This window comes from Nannospalax galili, unplaced genomic scaffold (genome assembly GCF_000622305.1).
Source record: "Nannospalax galili isolate Female #2095 unplaced genomic scaffold, S.galili_v1.0 scaffold1736, whole genome shotgun sequence".
Taxonomy (NCBI): Eukaryota; Metazoa; Chordata; class Mammalia; order Rodentia; family Spalacidae; genus Nannospalax; species Nannospalax galili.
The window spans coordinates 577,529-583,893 of record NW_008338645.1 but is presented as its reverse complement, the minus strand read 5'-3'; positions in this window follow the sequence as shown (position 1 = coordinate 583,893).

The following is a 6,365-nucleotide window of genomic DNA, read 5'->3' as shown; positions in this document are numbered from 1 at the left end:
CTTTCTTTCTTTCTTTCTTTCTTTCTTTCTTTTTTTTTCTTTTTGAGACAGGGTTTCCCTGTAGCACTAGGTGGCCTGGAACTGGCTATGGAGACCAGGCAGCCTCAATCTCACCTGCCTCTGCTTCCGCCTCTGCCTCCCAAATGCTGGGATTAAAGGCGTGCGCCACCATGCCCAGCAGCTCTTTTCTTTTTTAAAAATTATTTATTTTTATGTGTATGTGTTTTGCCTGCATGTATGTAAGTGCACCCATGTCATGCAGTACCTGTGGAGGCCTGAAGACAGCATCAGGTCCCCTGAAACTGGAGTTACAGAGTTGTTAGCTGCCATATGGATGCTGGGAACAGAACCTAGGTCTTCTACAAAAGAAGCTGGTGTTCTTAACTGCTGAGCCATCTCTCCAGGCCCTTTGTTTTTTGTTTGTTTGTTCGTTTGGTTGGTTGGTTGGTTTTTGAGACAAGGCCTCCCTTTAGCCACAAGCTAGCCTGGAACTCGCTATGTAGACCAGGCTGTCCTGTATGTCACAGATATCCTCCAGCCTCTGTCTCCCCAGTGCTTAGACTAAAAACATGTGCCACCACACCTGGCTTCTCCCTTCCCTCCCTTCCTCCTTCCCTCCCTCCCTCCCTCCCTCCCTTCCCTTCTTTCTTTTTTTGGGGGGTACAGAATCTCAAGCCTGGTGTGGTGGTGCACACTGGTCACCCCAGCAGTCAGAAAAAAGAGGATCCAGGAGTTTAAGGCCATGTAGTGAGCTTCAGGCCAGACTGGGCGACATGAGACTGTGTCAGAAATAAATAAAGGACATGCCTTGAATCCCACTTCTTGGAGGCAAAGGCAGGTGGATCCCCAGAGATCAAGGCCAGCCTGGTCTACATAGAGTCCCAGGACAGCTGGGACTACGGGGAGACCCTGTCCCAAAAAAGATTTCATTTAGGGGCTGGAGAGCTGGCTCAGTGGTTAAGAGCATTGGCTGCTCTTGCAGGGGACTGGGGTTCGATTCCCAGCACCCACATGATGCCTAACAACTGTCTGTAACTCCAGTTCCAGGCGATCTGATGCCCTCTTCTGGCCTCTGAAGGCATTGCATGCATATGGTACGTATACATACATGCAGGCAAAACACTCATATGCCTAAAATAAAAATAAATAAATTGATTAAAAATATATGTAATTCTCTAAAAACAAAAACAAAACAAAAAAACCCTAGAAGATACTAGAGTTGCACAAGGGCTTAGCACGTGTCTCTTTCCGTAAACAGGATTTTTGGTGAGATTCCTGGAAAATTTCAGGTTTATACCTGGGAAGAGAAACAGGCCTTAAACAACTGTTACTTATGCTGGAATTCTTGGCTTTAACTGAATTCTAGGGCGAGGGCCTCCTCTCTTCTCAAGCCTCCCAAATTGTCCCTCCCTTTCTATTCTGCGTCACTCACAGCACTCAGGAGGCTGAGGCAGGATGTTTGTGAGGTTCAGGCCAGCCTGGGCTACACAGTAAAACTCTGTCTCAAGCAAAACCAAATCAAAACAATAGGTGACCACCGTACTGATGGCCTTGTGAACCTTGACACACCAAGAAGGATAGCAAGGAGCCACTGATCCAGGTGCTGGCCCATCAGGATAAGGGTGACAAAAGCATATTAGTAGGACACTGGCCACAGCGTGGTGGGGACCCTGAGATGGCCACTGATTACAGAAGTGTTGTATCTTCTCTGGATCGGTAAAAAAAAAAAAAAAAAGCCCAGGGCCAGGGCTGGGCTAGGACTCAATTTGTAGAGTACTTGCCTCAAACATACAAAACCCTGTGTTCCATCCCCAGAACCACATCAACTGGGGGCAATGATACACTTCTTTCATTCCAGCATTCAAGATGAAAAGTCAGGGACAAGAAGATCAGGAGTTCAAGATTATTCTGGGCTACATGTCAAGATGGAAGCCATTCTTGACAGGTCAACACAGGGAATTCCACACAGGGAATTAGTCAAAGATGCTGGTCAGATTTGAGGATAGCTCTATAGCATGAAGCCACCGTCTTCCCAAAGGCAAAAGGGTGTTAGGGAGTTCTGGAGATTAGCCTGGTAGGGACTTCCTACAGGGACTAAGACCACAGAGGTGACTACAGCTACTTCCAGAAACATCTAAAGCAGAAGAAGAGGAGGAGGAAGGGGAGAAATAGTCTAGTGTGCTTTTCTTCCCTCCTTCCTATCTCCTTCTACCTCCCAGTGGCTGGGCCCAGCCTGAAGCAAGGGATCCTGGGAGATGTAGTTTTGCAGTGAGCCAGGGCTTGATTTTGTAGTGTACAGAGCTTGATTAAGGAAAGACCAGGCCAGACAGGTGAGGAGGGGACATGAGGGCTCAGGGACCAAAGTCCAGCTATATAACGCAGGCCATAGGTTGGCCATGGTAGACATCAGCTATCCCTTCCAGGGAGGACACCTATTATGGTATGTATAAAATGATTCCCACAGGCTCAGGGATTTAAACACTTGATACCCAACTAGTGGTACTGTCTGGGGAGGTTGTGGACTGTCCTGGAGATATGGTGGCTGGGGATGAGTCTTGAGGGCCATTTGGCTTGAGCTCTCTGCTTGCTCCCTGATTCTAAAGACATGAGGAACCTCTACCAGACATACTCCCACAGCCATACCTTCTCTAGGACTGTGGACTATGATTCATGAGGATATGGCTCAGTGGGTAAAGTGCTTGCTGTGCAAGCCTGAGGACGTGAGTTCAAGTCCCTGGCATCCACATAAAAAGCCAGGTGCAGGGCCAGCAAGATGGCTCGGTTATGGAAAGGAACTTACTGCCAAGCCTGATGACCTGAGTTCAGTCCCCAGGACCTACATGGTGGAACGTGAGAACTGACTATGACAAGTTGTTCTGTGGCACACACACACACACACACACACACACACACACACACAGTCAAGTAGAGCTGGAGAGATGACTCAGCTAAAAGCACTATCACTCTTCTAGAGTTTGGTTCCCATGATCATTGTCAGGTGGTTCAAAATCACAGGTAATTCCAGTTCCAGGGGATCTGATGCCCTCTTCTGGCTTCTGAGAGAACCTGCATACATGTGCACATACCACATACACATATAAAAATAAAAGCAAGTTTTGGGTTAGGAAGATGGCTCAGTTCTTAAGAGCATTGGCTGTTCTTGCAGAGGACCCAGGTTTGGTTCCCAGCACCCTCATGGTGGCTAACAATTAACTGTTACTCCTGTTCCAGGGGATCTGGTGCCCTCTTCTAGCATCTGTAGGCACTGTGGACCCAGGTTTGGTTCCCAGCACCCTCATGGTGGCTAACAATTAACTGTTACTTCTGTTCCAGGGGATCTGATGCCCTCTTCTGGCATCTGTGGGCACTGTGCAATATGAGTATACTCATATATGCAGGCAAAACATTCATAGACATAAAATAAAAGTAAATTAAAAAATTAAATTAAATCTTTAAAAAAGCTGACTGGGCATGGCAGCACACACCTTTTATCCCAACCCTCGGGAGGCAGAAGCAGGTGGAGCTCTGTGAATTTGAGGTCAGCCTGGTGTACATAGTGAGTTCTGGGCCAGCCTGGTCTACATAGTGAGTTCTAGGCCAGCAGGGTACAGGGAGACACTGTTTCAAGAATAGGATGGAAGACACCTGATATCAACCCCTGGTCTACAAACACACATACACACACACACACACAGACACACACACACACACAAACGCACACCTCATGCATACATGCACACACATACACCAGTACATACATATACCACACACTACACAAAACAATTGTGAGCTAAAAGAAACTTTTCCACAAGCTTCCCCTCCTCTCCTGTTACTTTCTGCCTGTGATGATAACAGCAACACAACACCGTTTGTGGTCCTGAAATCTGAACCTTGCAAAGAACTTGAGAAGGATTCTTGTTTGGGGACAAAGAGCTGGAGGACTGATGATGTTTTCTTTTCTCTTTTTTCTTTTTTTAAAATTTTATTCATTATTTTTATTTTATGTGTATGAGTGTATTCCCTGCATGTAAGTAAGTGCACCCGTGTCATGCAATGCCACAGAGGTCAGAAGAGGGTTTCGGATTCCCCTGGAACTGGAGTTAAGGACCGTTCATAGTCGCCACGTGGGTGCTGGGAATTGATCCCTGATCCTTTGTAAGAGCGGTCAGTGCTCTTAACCGCTGAGCCATCTCTCCAGCCCGTTTTCTTTTTTTAAAAAAAATTTTGGATTTATTTATTTTTCTTATGTGTGTGTTTTGTCTGCATATATGTAAGTGCACCATATGTGTGCAATGCCCACAGAGGCCAGAAGAGGATGTTGGGTTCTTTGGAACTGGAGTTAAGGATGATTACTAGCCGCCATGTGGGTGCTGGGTCCTCTGCAAGAGCAGTCAGTGCTCTTAATTGCTGAGCCTCTCTTCAACCCCTACCCACCATCTTTTTCGTAGATGTGTACATGTGTATGGTATGTGTTGGCATGTGTGCACATGTGTGTGGAGAGCAGAGATCAACTCCAGGTGCCTTCTTCAGTTGTTCTCCACCTTCTTCTGTGTGGCACATGCACAGGAGTGTGTGGGTCCGTGTGCACAGGTCTCATATATGCAGGCACCTGAACAGAAACAGCTGTCCTCCTCCATTGCCCTCTTCTATCTTAATGCCTTGAGACAGGGTCCCTCATTAGACCCTAGGGTGGCTGGCCAGCCAGTTCTCAGCATCTGCTTGTCCCACTCCCCAGTGCTGAAGTGCCAGTCATACCCAGCTATGTCTGGCTTTTTATGTGGGTGCCAGAGATTCAAACTCAGGTCCCTTATGTTTCCACAGCAATCACTTTACCCACTGAGTCATTTCCTCAGGCCTCACCCTCATTTTTATGGTCAATTTCTTCATTATGGGATTTACATCTCTTTTCCTAATCCCCCCACCCCCAAAGAAGCTATTGGGGAGGCTGCAGGAAGGCAAGGTGACTTCAGATAATGTTGGCCAGTGGTGAGTGGAGGACAAAGACTGCAGAGCCTCCCAGAAGAAGGCTCCGCAGGGATGTCATTCATATGTAAATGAGGTTTGAGGCCTCTCTGTTAATATTTTGATTCTCTGGGGCAGCCAGCCTGTCATCTTGTCATTGAAACCAGTGCAAAGTGGGACTGTCCTAGGAGTGGCAGGGGAGGGGAAGTTCCCACAGAGAGGCTCTGTGGGAAATGAATGACCTGGGAAAGTATAGATGAGATGCCCCTGGTAGCGTGGGGGCTGGGGAATGAACCACATGTACCCACCTGTGCTCATCCCCACTCACTTCTTAGCTTAGTATCCCTTCTGTTCATATTCTTTCTCTCTTTCTCTCTCTCTCTCTCTCCCTCCCTCCCTCCCTCTTTCCTCTTCTCTCTACATTTTTTATAGATTTATTTTTATTTTATGTGTATGAATGTATTGCCTGTATGTATATAAGTGCACTGGTGTCATGCAATGTCTATGGAGGCCAGAAGAGGGCATGGTCTCCTCCTGGAACTGGAGTTACAAGTGGTTGTTAGCTGACATATGAGTGCTGGGAACTGAACCCAGGCCCTCTGCAAGAGCAGCCAGTACTCTTAACTGCCAAGCCAGCTCTCCAGCCCTTTATAACATTTTTTATTTATTTATTTTACATATGTGTGTAGTCATGTGCATGCCATGGTGTGCATGTATGTGGAGTTTAGAGAACAACTTTGGAGAGTTGGTTCTCTCCATTGCGTGGGTCCAAGGAATCGAACTCAGGCTGTCACGTTTGGTGGCAAGCCCCACTACCCATCTTGCCAGCAAACTCTCTGTTTATTCATGTATTTATTTGTTGAGGCAGAGTCTCATGTCTATAGGCTGGCCTCAAACTTGCTATGCACTTGAGGATGACCTCCACCTCTTAATCCTCCTACCTTTACCTCCCAAGTGCTGGGATTACAGGTGTGTGCCACCACACCTGGCTCCTCTCTCTTTCTCTCTCTCTCTGTTTTGAGACAGGGTCTTACTCTGGTAGCTTTGGCTGGCCTGAGACTCTCTCTATAGCACAGACTGGCCTCAAACTTTCAATCCTCCTGCTTCTGCCTCCTTAATACCTAGATAAGAGATGTGAACCACTTCCAACATACTACCAGTCTGCACCTGTGCCCACCTTCCCTCCTCCCTGCATCCACCCCTTCCCAACTTCCAATTTCTGCAGGCTATGCCTCAGTTTCTCTGTTGATCACTGAAGTTTTTAAAGGGGAGGAGAACCTCTCTTTTGCCACTAGGCCTTCCTCCTAGTGCCGCCCCCAACACCATGAATCTCCCCTTCCCCCACCACGTTCGCCGTGGGAAAAATCTTAGGCTGAGATTGACAAGCAGGTGACAGGTTCCAT